This window comes from Oryzias latipes, chromosome 2, assembly GCF_002234675.1.
Source record: "Oryzias latipes chromosome 2, ASM223467v1".
Classification (NCBI taxonomy): Eukaryota; Metazoa; Chordata; class Actinopteri; order Beloniformes; family Adrianichthyidae; genus Oryzias; species Oryzias latipes.
The window spans coordinates 20129327-20148060 of NC_019860.2; positions in this window are offsets into that span (position 1 = coordinate 20129327).

Below are 18734 nucleotides of genomic sequence, written 5' to 3' on the forward strand. Positions count from 1 at the left end.
GAGAATCGTCCGTTTTTGGGTTCTTTCCATCCATGCGTGTTCGATAGTCGAGAGTGGTAAAACAAACAAGGATTCAACCGGTTTAAAAATACACGGAGTTTATTTCCCTGACAATAGTTCTAAAGCACAGATTAAAACATTAATGCAGATATATCTGGATTCTCAAGTAAAGATCTACTGACGCACAAGTTACATGCGAATTACTCGTAGATTTTCCTAAGAACAATGGAAAACTTAGAAAACAGTCTTTTTAAGATGTGTTTGAATCTCCGCCTTCCGGAAAGATCATGGTCGCTGGTCCTCCACCCCTGGTCGCTCTGATTCGTCAGCTGATAGCCCGCCTGCTTCCTCTGGCCAATAGCTGACGATTGCCAGCTTCGGATCCGCTCCGCCTCTCGGGGGCCCATTTCACCGGCGCACACAGTCCGATGATCAAGAGAGTCCCCATCTGGTCAGAGTAAATCATTCCTGGACAACTCAAGGTTCCTTTTACCGGTATCCAGAGCAAAGGTCAGCTTCAACCTCCACATGAGAACACGAATCTTAGCACTTTCCCAGGGGAAGAATCTTCAACCCAGATGGTACAGATATCGCCCATGGCATATTTATGGCACCTAAGAAAAACACCTAAGTTTGCACAAAGAACATCCTATGTCTTCACAGGATGCTGCAACCATAAAGCAAAAAGGAATTTCACTCGACCATAAATCTGGATAGTTCAAAATAAGTTCACTTCACACTAAGGATAAAGCTGTAACATAATAAAGAATAAGATATTAAAACATACATTTTCTACAGTAGCTTGGTTGGTAAGATAAAGGGCTACAACGCAGGAATCCAGGGTTCAATTCCCAGAGGAGAATAAGTAATGGTAGTGGGGGCAATTAACATATCAATGGCGAGCAATACACATCACCCAGTGGGGGTTCTTGGGCAAGACCCTTAACACTACTGCCTCCCGGGCGTGGCTTGTCTGCAGCTCACCACTCCCCCAGGGGATGGGTCAAATGCGGAGAACAAATTTCGCACACCTAGGTGTGTGACAGAAAGTAGCACTTTCTTCTTCTTTCTTTCAATAGAGGCGATCGCCATCATGTCCTGAGTCTGTTCCATCCTGCCCGGTGTGATTTTGGCTATGAAAATATTAATATTGGGATATTTTTTTCCACACGCAGGCGGCAGGACTTGGTGAACACTTTAACAACACAGACCCACTCCTATGAAACTGGTGTTTTTAATATGTTCATGTAGCCTTTTTCTCATAATGGAAGACGTATATAAAATAATTTACAAACAGAACAGCATTTCTGAGTATTTCTTTATCCAAACGGTGATGTCTCAGTAACATACAAAAATCCTGAGTTTTAAATGGCTCAGGTTTGTGACACAACAACTGCTACGGGAAAGCTCTTCCTGCTTTGCTCTCATTCTAAATCCATCACTTCAAGACAAATAGATGCATGTATGTCTTCATTTTCCCCGTCTCGGCTTGTATCTGGCTCTACGGCAGGATAGTTCTGAATTTTTTTTTTGCCTTTTTTTTTTTTTTTTTTGCCATGTTAATGTTAGTTTGGGGATATAAGCAGCTGTAAGCTAATGGGAGAGAATTTACATAAAGGCATGCTGGGATATCAACGCAGAGTTGCGTCGGCGCCAACATGTCCACTCACATCCCAGAGACGAATTTCTAATGAGCTCCTGCTGCCCCACAGAAAATATGTCTTAATAACACAGACATAGCATAATTATCATTAAAAGACCACTGAAAAGGATTTTAGAATAAACTAGAAGGAGCTGCATTTCCAGAAGAAAATGCAGGGTTGAATGCTGTATTGCTGAATGAAAGCAGAAATATGATGAAAAAGCTGAACATTGTAAAAGTAGAATGTCTAAAATAGGTCAAACATTGTAGAAGGAGTTAAGCATGAAAGCTGAAATTGTTGAAAAAATAGCTGAACTGTCCTGGAAAATCCTGGAATATTTTGAAAAGTTAAAGGACCAAAAGTCAAAGGTGAACATTGTAAAAGTAGAATGACCAAAACAGGTCAAGATTTGTAGACGGAGTTAAGCATGAAAGCTGAAATTGTTGATAAAAATGGATGTACTGTTGAAAATTTGAAGATGATGCTAAAATGGCTAAAAGTGCTAGCATCAGCATCATCAACTGACTCAAAAAAACACATTGTTTGAGAGTATCATATTGGCAAAAGCTACATGTTCTAAGTTGACAGAAAATCCACTTTTTTCAAAATGGCCGCTTTTCTATTAATTCTATCTCCATAGCAACCATTTTATGTTTGGGTCGCCTGGGGATGACGAACCAATCGACGTCAGTTTCAGACAAATCGGAAAAAGTAAACCTTTGGACGTCCTTAGCAACGAAGTTTGTTGGCTAACCACGCCCACATTCCTTATATGTCCAGATCCAGTGAATTTCAATATGTTCCGTTCAAGCCATGGATGAAGTTTATTGCAATATTTGCTTTAGATTTTGTCATTAAATGGCAACCAAACAGTAGGTTGTGTCGACATCCCATAATGATTTCTAAACGTATTTTATAGTCCAAAGCCTTGTGATCATTTTAATGTTTGAACGGTGTCTCTAGCTACAAGTATGTTGAAGTTATAATGCTTGAAAGAAAACAAAAGTTTTCAAGAATTCTCCATGTATTTAAATGAAGCAAAAATCTTGGAAAATCCTGGAATATCCTGGAATATCTTGAAAAGTTCAAGTATATGAAGGCCCGAGATTCATAGCTGAAAGGAATAAGCTATAAGAGTTGAACATTTCAATAGTAAACTGGTTAAAATAGGTTAAAAACTGAAGGTTAATATCGCCTCACATTTAGGCACAAAATGGCCGCCAAACTCCAGGTTGTATTGCCATCCCATAATAATTTCAAAACGTATGTTGAAGTCCAAAGCCTTGTGAGCATTTCAATGTTTGAACAGTGTCTCTTGCCAAAAGCATGTTAAAGTTATAATGCTTAAAAGAAACAGAGGTTTTCAAGAACTCTCCATGTATTTAAATGAAGCAAAAGTCTTGAAAAATCCTGGAAAATCTTGGAATATCTTGAAAAGTTCAAAGATTTGAAAGACCAGAAGTAGTAGCTGAAAGGAATAAGCTGACAGGGTTGAAAATTGTAATAGTAGAATGATTAAAGTAGGTGAAAGTTTGAAGAAGTTTAAAATTGCCTCACATTTTGGCACAAAATGGCCACCAAACTCTAGGTGGTGTTGCCATCCCATAATAGTTTTGAGCCTTATATTGAAGTCCAAAGCCTTGCGAACATTTCAATGTTTGAACGGTGTCTCTAGCTGAAAGCATGTTGAAGTTACAATGGTTAAAACAAAAAAGGTTTTCAAGGATCATCCTTGTATTTAAACGGAGCAAAAATCCTGGAAAATCCTGGAATATCTTAAAAAGTTCAATGATTTGAATGACCAAAAGTCATTGTTGGAATAAGTTGAAAGGGTAGAAAATTTTAAAAGTTAAATGGATAAAAAAATTTTGAAGTGTCCAAACCGGGTTTCGAACCGGGCGCCTCGTGCACCATAACTTCCCAATGCATTTTAATAGGGTAAAAATTCCCGGAAAAACTGGAATATCTTAAAAAGTACAAGGATTAGAAGTACCAAAAGTCATAGCAGTAATTAGCTGAAAGAGCTTAACATTTTAAAAGTTGAATGGTTACAATCGGTTAAAAATTGTAGGAGTTAAGTGCCGAAAAACGGCGGAAGATAGCAGAAGAGGAAAACAAAGGGTTGAATGCTTTACAGCATTCAACCAATAAAATTATAGTTGCAATGGGACTTTAAGGTTAAGTAAGGGTGTAGGACACAGGCGCGTCATATGTATTTTTCATTTTTTTAAACTCCCGAAATAGCCAAGACTAGAACGGACCCAGATGCTGAAACCCAGAATGCAGAGCATGCTGCTGCTGCTGCTGCTGCTGCTGCTGCTGCTGCTGCTGCTGCTGCTGCTGCTGCTGCTGCTGCTGCTGCTGCTGCTGCTGCTGCTGCTGCTGCTGCTGCTGCTGCTGCTGCTGCTGCTGCTGCTCGAGGTGGTAGACTCAGGTGACTCTCGTGGCATGAGAATGAAACCATCAGGGTTAACGGACTGGTGAAGAATGATGAAGCTGGATCTCCTTTTGTAGCTTGACAGTGACTTGATGAGAAGAGTAGTCACAGCTGAGGTGTATGAGCAGCAGAGCTGGAGGGGGAGGAGTCTGACAGGCCACCATGACAGAAATCCTGCTAACTGCGCAAGAAGCCCATGTATTTAAAAGACTGCTAACCGACACTACCAAATGGTTTAGTTTTGTATGTAGAGCCCAAAAATGGACTTTAAAACGTGTGTAGCAGCACCTGAATGCAAACGTTTTTTACACAGACGCTAGAAAGGCACTTATACTTAAACTCTTCATGCAAAGCGGTCTCTTTAACGTGATTGCCGAGCCTGATGTGAAAGTAGCATTGCAGACAACTCCAGCTATCAAAGGATCTAAAGGTTACTGCCACTGGTAGCTTTAAGCTGCTGTTCCAGAGTCCGGATGCCCGTTTTGTGATCACTGGCCTCCTACCTACCAGTCGTGCACTGGAGAATATTTGCCCATCCATCTGACTTGCCTGTCAGCAGTCTGATCCTTACTGCTGAACCCTAAATCATTTTGTCATTTTGACCTTTGATTGACAGATTCATGGATTGAACCACGTCAAACATGGATGATATTATTTTCATTTCATGTCTTTTGTTTCTCTTTTTATCCTATCCTGTATGCAATTTTTGTGGATTTTTTAGTTTCTTTATTCTCTTTTAACCTCTTTTTATTGTTGCAAAGCACTTTGGTGGAGTAAGGTGCTATATAGATCAGGGATTTTTTACAATACATCAATTAGTCTATGCATAATTCATAGTCCCTTCAGTCTCTCTTTGGTTGAATATATAAAGTCGTCTTAACCATATCTAGATGTTTATTGGTACCACATGATTGTTGGACTAGTTATTGGTGATTGCTAACTATCCATAATTGGATAAATAACTCCCCATGTTGAGATGATATGAGGTCAGCGCTCGATCAAAAGGGAGCAGATGGTGGAGTAAGGCTCACTGCTCTCCCCTTTAGCCAAACATTATAATTGGAGTTACAGTACAAGCTCGCCTTCACACCGCAGAAACAGACTTGTACTAAAAAGTTAAAGTGTGAAAATATTTAAATGACCTTTTAAGGTTCCTGTGGTGGATTTTTGTCCTCTTTGGCAGCTCGTTTGCCGTCCAGATAATGAATATTAGCAGGGTAAAGAGATGGAAAGGTCCTCTGAGGATGGATCGGTATAAATTTGGTGCGTTTGAAGTTTGTATTTTTTGTTGGGAGCATTGGCTTCTAAACCTTCATAAACAAGTCCCTCTGAAGATTTTGACAGACACGATCAACAACTTAAATGGATTTTGGTCTGTCTTATGCTCTTTTATGACTCAGCCTCTTAGAACATGTTTGATGTTGTTTAATCTGACATGTATTTGAAGCCAAAACATGAAAATACCAGAGATCTACTTTCAGGTAAGTGGTAGAGTTGGTGGAAAAATCGAATTCCTAAGAACCGGAAGGTCTTGTGAACTCAGGCAGAGGGGCAGCACAAATACTGAGTTATGGTGCTGCCATCTCAGGACCAACCTTCCACGTTTGGGGTTCCCTAATTAACTCACAGAGGCACACTTTTGGACTTCAAATGGTTTTCTAATAGGAATCTGTCTTGCTTCAAGCATCCAAGTGCAACATTTGACGGCTTGATAGTCCTCACAAATCTTCTGAGGCAAAAAAGGAACGACACAAATTATTATTTTTTCTTTTGTGTGTGTGTGTGTGTCGTTGACTTATGTAACACAATCTGAGGTGCAAAAGTTTTTTTTTTTTTTTTTTTTCGTTCTCTTTGGCAGAGAAATTAAAATTTTTCATCCTCAATGTTGAAGAGAAAAAAAAGAAAAAACAAAGGTAAAAGGTGTGAAATGAAATCCAACTCTTTCAAAGTAAATACCTTTGTCAGAACATTTCCTACTATTTACCAGAGAAATTGTTGTTCCGTCAACTTTTTTCAAATAGTTTTTTCCCCTCTGATGTATGGTATAAGATAAATGTCAAAACAAAATGTGTTTTTGGGCAAAGTTTCAAAAAACAATAAATACATCATTTAGCTTTACGTTTAGCATGGCTGTTGTGAATACCACTGTTCTTTGTCTTACTATACATTACATTACGATACATTACTGCCAAAAATGCGTCACCATTTACACCATTGTCCAGTTGAATACTTGATTCTAATTGTCTGCTAGGTGTGGATTAAAAAAAAACAGTTCCCTAAACAGCAGCTGGTCCTCCAATTATTAACATTTTGGAAAAAAATAATAAACAGGTTAGTATTCCTTATTCCACAGTTTATCACAACAGCAAGACAGTAGTAGAGACTAGTAATTTTAAAGTTTACTTTAACCTGTTTGGTTAATCTGAAAAATTGGAAGACTGGGATGCAGCAGAAAGATAGAAAATAATCTAAGAATGAGCAAATGAGACCCAAAGAGGAATTGAACTTTTTAGACTTTACGTATCAAATAGTCTCGTATCAAATAGTGCCTTAATTCAAAGATAAGTCACATTCAAACAAGGAAGAGCCTTTTTTTGTTTTTTTTTATGAAGTGTGCATAGCTTTTTTCTATGATCATACGTTTCCTTTTGACAGTAATCTTACCACGTATGAAGTAAAGCATCAAATAAAAAACTGCCAGAAGAGGAGATTTAAGCTTCCAAAATGCTCCGATAGACCCCTGCGAAATTGTCTTCTGTCAAACCTGAACAACACCAGACAATCAGGAGGTTTAAATGTGGGTGCTGACCGGATAGAAGAGTCAACCCGTGGCCATATCGAGTCTTTGGCTAAATCCTAAAAGAGGCTTCTCTGCCCCGTGGAGGTAAATGGATTCACCCCCGTAACAGCTAATCCTTTCCTCTGGGCTAAAAGGATCATTAGAAACCTAAATAACATGTGGACACCGCCAAAAAGGAAATGCAGTCTGCAGCTGCAAATCACTGATGTATATTTACAAAGTGTTAGAATCCAGGCCCGTTCAAAAAATGTCATTTAAATTGTCATATCAAGAGAGCGGCATTTCAAAAAAAAAAAAAAAAAAATGCGCATTCGGTGTGCGTTTGGACTTATCTAGCAAATTTCTGTCCACAGTTTCAGTCTGCATTCAGAGCACATTACAGCTCGCTAAATGGAAAGTGAAGACAGTCTATCTCCGTCCTCAGAGTCTGGGATTGAGGTTATAACCTGGACTTCCACTGCAGCTGCTCAAGGATTGATCTTTTGGTGAACTGAGCTGTTGCAGTGTGGCCGAGGATTCAGCCTCCTCGTATTAGCCATCTAGGCAGAGCAGGCCACTATATTTCCTGGTAAAATAGGATTAATATTCATTTTTCTGCGGGGGGAAAAATAAAAAGCAAGTGACCTCTGCTTCAAAACAACTGGATCTCATTATCGTTTCACAGCAGCTGCATCGATTTAAGGAGGGATCCAAAGGAAAAACAGGGAAAAAAAAGATGCTTTAATCCATGTTATTTATCAAAAATCTGACTCAAAGAGTGAACTTGCGCCCTGCAGTCATTCCTGCCTTCCCCTTCGGACTTGCTCTTGATAGCAGCAGCAGGCAGCGAGCGAATGAGGCGGTGACCTGGTGATGGACTTCCAAAGAGGCTATCTGGCGGGTCTGCACTGAGCCAAAGCTATTTGATATCAGTCCCAGGCAAGATCAAGTCACCCCGCGTGGACTTCATGGATGACAGAGAACTGGAATAAATTTAGTGCAATGGTGCAAAGGCGACGCGGTTTCCTGTACAGCACCCTTAATTTTCGGATGAAGCAACACGACAAGCAAAAACTGAGCTGTTCAGAAAAGGCATTACTGGAAAAGCGAACAAGTAGAGTGTTTAGGATGTCTAGCTGTGAACTCAAACAGCTCCAAATTTGAGATTAAGCTGGTCAAAATCTTTGGTCAGTTGAGACTTACGTAGTTCACACGTAATTGGTGTAGATCATACGCAATTACTAGGTGCATCATACGCTGTTGTGCATGATTCTTGCGAGATGCATACGCAAAAGTGTGGCTTTACACGACTGTCCCATGTTTGTTTAACAGTTGTGCTCAAAACCGAATTCACGTAAGAACAAAAACTTGTTGCTGTCCTTGTTTGAACTCCGAGGGGGGAAAATGGCAGTTTTCTTGGATACGCCACACCACAGAGTCTCACTCATGAATTGTGAGATTTAAACGTATGTAAAAATACAAAATAAATTAAATAAACACGGATTTATGTCAGGAAATATCTATGCATTTTTAGTTAACTTCTCCATTTTGTACTGTTTTTTTGTGTTTGAAGTCGCTTACCCCTTGTGCTATCTTAGATGACCCCACCCTTACATTGACGTGTTCTCCCTACCATGACAAAGGTGGATAAAGCAGAGACATACTTAATTTTTTTAAAGAAATCTGACAATGTGGCTTCCTGGAGGAAGTGCTGATTTACAGATGACTAGACTACACTGTGCTGTAAAGAGGCTTCACAGCAGCTCAGTTACTTCACTTTGTTGTCTTTGCAGAGTGCTATTGAAATCAACATGCGGGACAACAGCTCAGAGAGCTGAGGGGGCTTTGAACACGCATGGGCATCGTTCCTGGGATGAATATGATCCTGTAGCTTCTGAGTCTTGCAGGGAACAAGCATTTAAAGACCTCTTAAAATCAAACTTGGGCGGACCGGCTTTCAGGTGATCGTTCCTTTTTCATGAACGCAGAAATGCGAAGAGGCCTGCTCTAACCACGCTCTGCGGGTGGATCAAAGGGAGTCGAGAAGAAACTGCCAGATGAAAGGATTGTGAGGGCTTTGCTGAAAACTATTTCATGCTGGCTGAGGATGTGTTTAGCTTTGAGACTGACACCAATACCTACTGTGCATTGTTGTGGGCGGGCAGAATGGTGGCGAGCTCATGGCGACAGTTATTGGTATTGACATTACCTAAAAAGACATTAACACACTTTCAGACATTTTGATCAATCAACATGTTCTGTTATCACTGTATTTTACGATCTAAGACACACTTCAAAGCCTTAATGTTTCCAAAAAACTTTTCTGAACAAACTTTATTGAACGTAAGTCAAGCTTCGTCAGAGATGCATTATTATCGGTGACCTACACTGATAAAAATATAGTTACTGGCGTTTTGAACATGTTGTCCTTCATAAAAATTCAGCTCAAAATTGCATTTCTGAGTATTTCTTTATACAAATAGTTGGCAATCAGGAGCAGACGAAAAACTACAGCTTGAGTGTATATTTTGATGTTTATTCAAATATTTCTATTTCATTTCAGTTTCTCTCTTTTCAATGCCAACAAACCTGCTGGCAATGTTCAACGGTCTCCAGTTGTGATATGAGAAAGGAGGTGAAGTCTGTGTCACACTGCCGCTATGTACATTTTTCGAATATTGCATGTAGGAATGGTAAATGATAAATGGCGTATACTTATATAGCACTTTTCTACCTTCTTTCAAAGGCCCTAAGTGCATTACCATTCTCTCATGGACACACACATTCACACACTGGTGGCGGTTCCGCTGCTGGACACTGGCACCAACCTACCACCAGAGGGCAGGTGAGGTTTGGTGTCTTGCCTAAGGACACTTCGACACATGGGCGTGCAAGACGGGAATCTTACGCCCATTGGTCGACTGCCCTACCACTGCGCCACGGCCGCCCCATTGACCCCACTGGTCATATGCAAATATACATGGAAAACGTTCTTTATGTGAAATGTTCACAGATGTATCACAAATGAACAAATTTGAAATCGATGAAGAAGTACGAATAAACCATACAGAGAATACGTAACCCTGCGTGTCACTGAATTTCTTCACTTTGACAAACAGAGCACTGGACAGAAATCACATCGCATCAGCACCATGGTCAGCACCCGTCGCCGGGCCTTGCATTGCTATGTTTTAATTAAACAGTCAGATTTGTCTGGCCAGCACTACTTCTAAGTCAGCTGCTAGGCGCCCGCCGAGATGGGGGACCCGTCAGGAGCCACAGCTAGGGAGATGCACAAGAAGGGGCCTGGCGCGCTTCAATAGTTGCACCCTCTCCCGCTATACCAGGCCGCCCTCCTGCAGCCCAACTTGAGTGTTGGACCGGACACTGCCCAACGAGATACCTGACGTCCTCACCCGGACAAGCTGGACGGGGGGAGACCAGGACCCTCTCACCTGGTATAGACTGGAGAGGTGAAAGATCGGCTGATTTTTTTATACCCGTTACACAATGCGCGAGTCGTGCATAAGCCGCACATGATTATTGCGTTGTTTATATGCAAACAAGGACAGCAACAAGGTGTTGTCTATTTATATGACAGTAGTTGCCAGATTAGCAAAGGTACTGCAACGACCATCATAGTCAGCATTGTTACAAATACTTACTTACTTACAAATACATTCTTTGAATATTAAAAATCCAATGGACTAAGAATGTATAATCATCACATTTTCTAAGTCCATCAGATCAGTGCCCTCCAACCTTTTTAAAGCCACAGACCTCTTTAATGTCAATGTTTACACGGACCGGCTGAAGTGAAACCGCATTGGTTTTGTTTTTTAACCTTAACTTTGAAGGGTAAAGTTTCTCGTCATCCTATGTAAAATGTCTGGTTTAGACTATATCTGTTCATTAGATTTCATGTAGGAACCATTAAATGTGGTTTTAATTTTCCATTAACTCATAACTGTAAAACTGAAAGCTTAAAAATCAGACGCCAACTTCAGCCTCGTCTGATTTCTAAATACAAAAAGACAGTCTCTAAAACTGGTATTTTCTAAATATATGAATAAACGTGAATCCACCATTTGAGCAACTTTATTAGCAGCAACCTTGTAACATTATAAGTATGTTGCTCAATATTCTGCACTATTTTTATGGTCTATGGGAACAACTGTCACAATAAGTCCATATTTGATATAAAGACTCCTGATTTTGGTCGGATTAAATGCAGCTTACTTTTATTTTGAATTATTCTGCCTCCTCATTGGACCTTCTTGGTGAAAAATATGTTGTTGTTTTTTTTGTAAACTTTGCTAGTTTGGGAGTTTAATTTCAGTGACTAGCGCAGCGGCTTTAAGAAAATATCGGATGTATTTTTAACACGTGACCGAGCATCAAGAATTAGTTGGATGTGGTGGGGACATTCCAGTAGTTTTTCAAAATAAAACTGCCTTCTGAATCAGAATATAAATAAAAAAAGAAAAAAAAAATCTGGGTCATGCTTTTTTATTTTTTGCTCTGGGGCCCAGTACCAACTGTCAACTGGTACCAGTCTGGAGCCCTGGGGTTAGGGAGCAATACATTAAAGAAGTGGATTACTTCCAGTTATGGGATTTTGTGAGCATGTGTAAAGGTTTCTTCTTCTGTATAGACGTTATGATGGAACAGACAAATCAAGGGGATTTTTAGAAAACAGGAAAGAGTTTATTTTTGTGCTTTCTTCCATTATAAATGTGTTTTAACGTTTAACACGCGCTGATGCTATTTGTGTCCTTTTTATGATAAACACAGAGCCTTTATGTGCATCCAAAGCTCTAAGAACATTTGGTTCTTAACTCTTAAAGTCAGTCTAACTTGTTTCCTTTTTTAATAAAACTTGACCAACTTTTAACAATAAACTATTAAAAAATAAAAATAATTCTTGCATCTTCTAGAAGTCGTTTTCTTCAGCATATCACCGTATTCCATATATTCACATTTCGACCTGCGTATTGGCAAAAGTCTGGTTATACTTACAGATCACAATACACATATCACGATACGTATCACAATACACATATCATGATACGATACAGATCACAATACACATATCACGGTACGATACTATCACAATATAGCCCAAGACTATATTCAATATTTCACTGTTTTTTAAAAGAATATGACTAAAATAAACTTATTCAGAATATTAAAACACCTTTAATGTTAATAAAATGGTAAAATACATTTATTTATTACATGATCAGAGCATTAAGTACCACTCATATACAAGTTGATTTTACCTAAGCTTGTCTTTTGGTAAATTAAGAATTTTTCTTTTTGAGTGCATTATGTCGTCGGATTTCCACAACAAATTTTGTTTCACTATAAGATAAAACATCATCACAAAATAAAAAAAAAGTTCTGTGAGTATGGCTGAGCAAATGTTGTGCTGTTCATTTCCAACGTTACTAAATGTAGCCAACCGATACTTTAAAAATAGTTTTGATGCCTGAATTGTGCTTGAACAGGTGCTTAAATTTTTTTTAAATAATAAACATATATATTTTTTTAGAAACATTTAAGTTTAAGGACCAGCATGACATGGTGAACGGGAATACTTAAATGTGACTTACATGCTTTATGTCGTTCTGCTTGACTGTTATCACTGCAGCGCTGCATTTCCATTTTCACACACATGTTTCGGCCCTCTTTGCCATGACGACGGCCTTTTTTCAGGGCATTGTACACGTCACTTTACCCATCAGGTCCCGGAATTTGAATCTTTTGCTGTGAACGTTAGCAGAACTTTGGCTCACTTCACCAACAGGATTTTGACAGCCTATGCATCTGCACAGCCTCACTCGTTTTTGAACGAGCTCGCCATGAAGCGCAGAAGTCCGTGTTTCTAAATGGTACTGGTAGCAACTTGGCACAGAGTTTTGATACCCAATCCAAGTTAAAACGAAGTTGTACATGTCTCATTGAGCTCTGTAACAACAACAACCGCGAGGCTAATAACGAGGGAACATCTACTTCATATGGTTCTCTGGAGATCTTGTTGTTTTGGTGCAGTGTAGAGATACTGAAAGAGGCTCGGTGTGCTGTGCTTTACTCAGAGGTTTTAGTGAAAAACAAAAGTAACTTGCTGAACTACATGTTTGCTTGAAATAAAAATACTGACATTGCAGCACTTTAAATTAATACAAGTATTGCAAAATGAGGAATCGCGATATTTCACTGAATATTTCCCTGCACCCATAATAATCACGCTCTCAGTATTTGACATTTTGTTTAATCTAGATACGTTCTGTTATTGCCGTATTTTCCACACTAGTAGGTGCACTTTAAAGTTTAAATTTTTTTCAAAAACATGCCTCACACATGGATTAAGTCTGGTTGCGCTTGCTCATTTGGTAACAGCACTCTGTCAAGATGTCAATTAGTTCTCTTACTAGTTGCAAACATGGTTGGGTGTTTTTCATGTAGCGGTGTCGGACTCTGTTACTTTACGTGTTAGTAACGAGGTCAGAAAGTATTAACACTAACATTTGTTGTAGCGGTAACATGTTGTGCTCAAGGTTGGAAATTACACGTATTGTGGATACGCTAACGCGGGTAATGTGTAACGTGTTACTAACAAATTCTAGAATTACTGTTAACTTTGACACTTGTCTCGCTTAACGCGCCTTATATATACCATACGTTTAAAAATAGACCATTCATTGATGCTCACTGTGGTTCTATAGTGCGTACAAAATGGCAGTAGCTATTTTTTTATTGGTGGACAGCTTTTTTTGGACATTTTGGGCCAGTAAAGACTAGATACTAAACTGATTTTATCAATGCAAACACTATAAACGTCCTCCCATCTTTCCTATATCCTTTAATATGAGTCACTTTTCACTAAACAAAGAAATAAATGGGTAACACCGCTCCTCTTTAATTCCTGTACTGTGACCCATCCACACACCACTGCTCTGCCGGGCTGCATGCCTATCAAAAGTGACCTTGCCCGAGGATACATGTGAATTGCATGCAAGCATGTCCCCACATAAAGCGCTGTGGGAACACTTAGCACTTTTATGTGGTCATTTGAGTGGAAGTTTGATGGCTCTCATTTTATTGATACCAATTTGTGGCTGCTGTGTTATCCAGTATTTGACCTTTTTTCTGTTATTGTAATTGAAGTTGCGGTGACCCCCAGATTAGTAGACGCATTTTTGGACGGCACAAGATAAAATAAAAGTGGGCAAACAGAACATGGGGGGCTGGAGATGCCGCGCCACTCTCTCAATCCACTTTACAATTCACTGAGGCCTGCACTCACATTTCATCTACAGACAAACTGTTTGGTCTCCAAAAGGCTTTTGGAGAGATTACATATCTTCCCTTTCATAAAGATGCCATTAGTGTCTGGGGAGTAATGGGAGCCACTAATTTGATAGTCTGACCTCAAGCTATTCATCAGCTCTCAGGGAGGAGAAGAATAGATGATGCGGGAGATCACATTATAATTTGGCTACAGGATCTAGTAGTGTAATGACAGCATTAACTCAAGCAGCTGCAAAGAAAACGTTTGGAGATGTGGGGGACAAAAGCCTGGCAAAGTGAGCCCTATTGTGGTGGCCGAGTCGGTCTTATATTCCAACTTCTCAGCAGGGAGTGAATATAATATTCATGCAGCATAAACAGCAGAGTGCTGTTTTCTGCTTGACCCTCAAGCAGCTCTTAAAAGTCACAGTTAAGAAAAATCATAATTGTTTCTATAGAGAAGAGCTAAATTATTTTATGTTTCATTCTCCTGTGCTGTTTACAGCCAAAGTGGTTCCGGAAAAAAACAAAACAAAACAAAAATTAAATAAACCGGTAAGAGAGATATAGTTTGAGCCAAGGGATTTTATCTGTAAATTGTTTGCACAGGTGCCTCCACAGATGTCAGGCCGAGCAAATAGTTACAAGTCTGGACACGCGTTTCGGCAAATATATGAATAATTGAGGGTCGTTATCCAATTCCCCCTTTACTCAGATCCCCTGAGTTTTTCTAGGATTGAAGCTGAAACAGAACCAACATGCAAATGAGAGGCGCTTCAACGGGGGCTCCATCCGAGGCGATGTCAAGGCTGTAGACAAAGTCAAGTTGAACTGTGTGCTAGAGGGATCCTGCCAGCATTTCCACATTTGCAAATATTTAGGGAATGAACATCATAATATACTTCATGGTAAAGGCCCCTTTAAAAAGTGATCTAAACAGTTGGTCTTCACTATTTTTAAAGCACAGCTTTAATTGAGGTTGACCTGTCACTTTTGATGAAAATGAAAGACAGTGCAAGAATTTCTATATTTATTAAAAAGCCAAACCATTTTACATAAGTGAGAATGTAAACTGCGTTGGCCTCACAAAAGTTTGTTTTCAAATAAAGTGGCCAAAATATGTTTTTGTTTATTTGTTGAAACTGACTCAACACAGCTAAACTTTTTGTAAATTTTGTGAGTTTGAAATGGAATAGAAAAGAATTTAAGATTGTTGTCATTGCTCAAGTCACGGGATCACAGCAACGAAATGCAATTTGCATCCATCCAGAGTGTTTTAGCAGTACATATATATATATATATACATATATATATATATATATATATATATATATATATATATATATCCTTCCGCCAGGAAGGAGGCCGAGGACCAGAGAGCGTAGACGCCACTATCCAGGATGAAACATCCAAGATGCATGAGTACATCAAGCTCAAGGCCCCAACTGACAGTGTGCTCAATGAATGTCTCAGGCAATAGAGAGCAGAGGATACAGTGCTGGAGGACAGATCCTCATGGGAGGACAAGCCCCTGCATGGGATGTACCACCGGACCATAACTGAAGTCGCTGATATCAAGAAGTCCTACCAATGGCTAGAAAGGGCTGGCCTACAGGACAGCACTGAAGCACTCATCCTGGCAGCTCAGGAACAAGCCCTGAGCACCAGAGCGATAGAGGCTCAGATCTACCACACCAGACAAGACCCAAGGTGTAGATCTACCACACCAGACAAGACCCAAGGTGTAGATCTACCACACCAGACAAGACCCAAGGTGTAGATCTACCACACCAGACAAGACCCAAGGTCTAGATCTACCACACCAGACAAGACCCAAGGTGTAGGCTGTGCAAAGAGGCGCCTGAAACAATCCAGCACATAACTGCAGGGTGTAAGATGCTGGCAGGGAACGCATACATGGAGCACCACAATCAAGTGGCTGGAATAATATACAGGAACATGTGTGCAGAATATGAACTGGAAACCCCAAGGTCAAAATGGGAAACACCTCCGAAGGTGGTAGAGAATGAGAGGGCAAAGATCCTGTGGGACTTCCAGATCCAGACTGATAGGATGGTAATGACGAACCAACCAGACATTGTAGTGGTGGATAAAGAACAGAGGAAAGCCGTTGTGGTGGATGTGGCAGTGCCAAGCGATGGGAACATCAGGAAGAAGGAACATGAGAAACTGGAGAAATACCAGGGACTCAGAGAAGAACTGGAGAAAGCATGGAAAGTGAAGGTGACAGTGGTGTCTGTGGTAATTGGAGCACTCGGGGCAGTAACCCCCAAGCTGGAGGAGTGGCTACAACAGATACCTGGAAAGACCTCAGACCTCTCAGTCCAGAAAAGTACAGTGCTAGGAACAGCTATACTGCGCAGGACCTTCAAGCTCCCAGGCCTCTGATAGAGGACCCGAGCTTGGAAGAGAAACCACCTGCGGAGGGTGAGAGGGGCGTAAAGTATACAATGTAGAATAAAATAGTTATAACAGGTATTTGCATTTTTTTTTAGATTGACGGTCTAAGATTGAACAGATAAAGTGCAGGTCGTGCAGCGTTGATTCTGTCCTTTTGTTATTGTTGTGTATGTATGAGGATACAGTTCATTGTTATTGTCTTATACAGTGTATTTGAATGAATTGTCAATCTGCCCTCTATCTGAACATTAAAAAAAATATTTACACTGTATATTATATTATATTTACATCTCGTGACAACTTGTTTTAAGTCAATTCCAGAGAAATATGACCGTGTCTTCCAACGGCCAGGTTCAATTTGAACACAACAAGCATGTGTCAAGCACTCCAGAATACCCTAAATGTGCATTCTTGAACGTACTTTCAGCTTATGGTGTTCACACTGGTCTATTGTTACCCAATAGTAGTGTATGTACTCACTTTTGGAAGAGGCTTTTTGCGAAATTTCAATGCGGTGTAAATGATTTGAATCTTGCTCCAGTCTTTTTTCTTGGTGACTTGGTGTCATATAAATCTGCTAATTCTTACTTTCTCTTCCATAAACAATATTCAAACGGTGGGGAGTTCCATGAAGGACGCCATCTGTTCGTTACCACCAAATCTCAGTCCCTAATTGGCCAAAGATCAAATGGTGTGACTTATATTGCAAGTTCATGGGCCACATGCCCGAAAACGGACATACGTAGCTATGTTTTATTTACGTGCGTTTACATAGATTTTTTCATTGCAAATGGTCGCTTGAGCACACGTTGCCGAGGCCGGTGTAAACAAAACATAAATACCTTTTCTTCTAGTGAGTGTCCAGTTAAACCGATAAATGTTTTATTCTTGAATTCCAGGACAAAATCAGATGAGATACCTCTACAGTTGTCAGTTTTAGCCCCCACTCCTCTCTGCCTCCTCCCAATCATGATGAATTTGCCCGTGCTCAAAGAATAATTTAAAAAGCTGTTGTCAGCACCTTGTATTCACTTGATACAGACAAGCCAGCACCCCTGTTCTGTCTGAGTGCACCTCCCTCATCTGATCTTCAAAGACCTGCTGCAGCAAGGTGAAGCGGGACTGATGGATGCGCTGCACCGAGGGAGAAATGTATTGTGGCCCTTCTAGGCAACAGAGATGAGGTTTAAATGATGTAGTACGTGGGGGTTTGTAATCTCGCTGATCAAATTTGCAGGGGATCTTCTCTGCTCTGCCATCTATATATATGGAGAAGTAATGGAGTCTACCACGAGTGAACACAAGAGCTGTACTCCATCAAGGGCTCTTTGACTCACTGCTGCACATCTCAGATAGCTAATCTCCAACCATTCAATAACAGAGAAACGAAGAGAGGCCTCCCGTCTTGCCAACAACTTCATTCCTTTTTGTTTGTAGCAGGTTGAAGTCTATGATCTTGTGGGAAGTACCCATAATATTAAATCATGGGAATTGGATTTTTCGTTGTTTTGAATTAAAACAAACTCGGAACATGTATTTTCTACGTGAGCTCCTGTTTAGTCATTTTTTACCTTCAGTCAAACTGAAATTTTAAAGCAGCAAATGGGATGCTGGATATATAATGCTACTTAATAATAGTATATGACAATGTCATAATATTAATAAGCTATAATAATAGTTAGTTATAATAATTGGAGACAAAGTGTCAACAACAATAGTAAAAACATCTTCAATCTTCTGAACCCGTTGAAGCCAAAAGAAAATTCACAATAGAGGAATGTCTTTTACATTTATTTGGATTAAATTTGAGATGTTTTCACACCACAGTTGGTGCAGAGGTTGAACGGTCGACCTCTGGTACTTGAATCCAGCGTCGCAGTGTCCCTAGGGCAAGACACTGAACCACCACATTACTCCTGGCTGTTATAGTTTGTTATACAGTGGTGCCGTCATCTGTGTGTGAATGGGACTGTGACTGTAAAGCGCTAAAAGCAATGGGGAAAGTGCTTTATAATTACATGCTAATTACAGTCATAAAAAAGGAACCATTTAAAGTTTGTAAAAACCGTTTAAAAACTATTCTTATGTTGTTCTTTATTCCATATTTTGTCTTGACAGAGGTCTTCCTATGGGTAGAAAATATACCGGAAATAAGACGTAC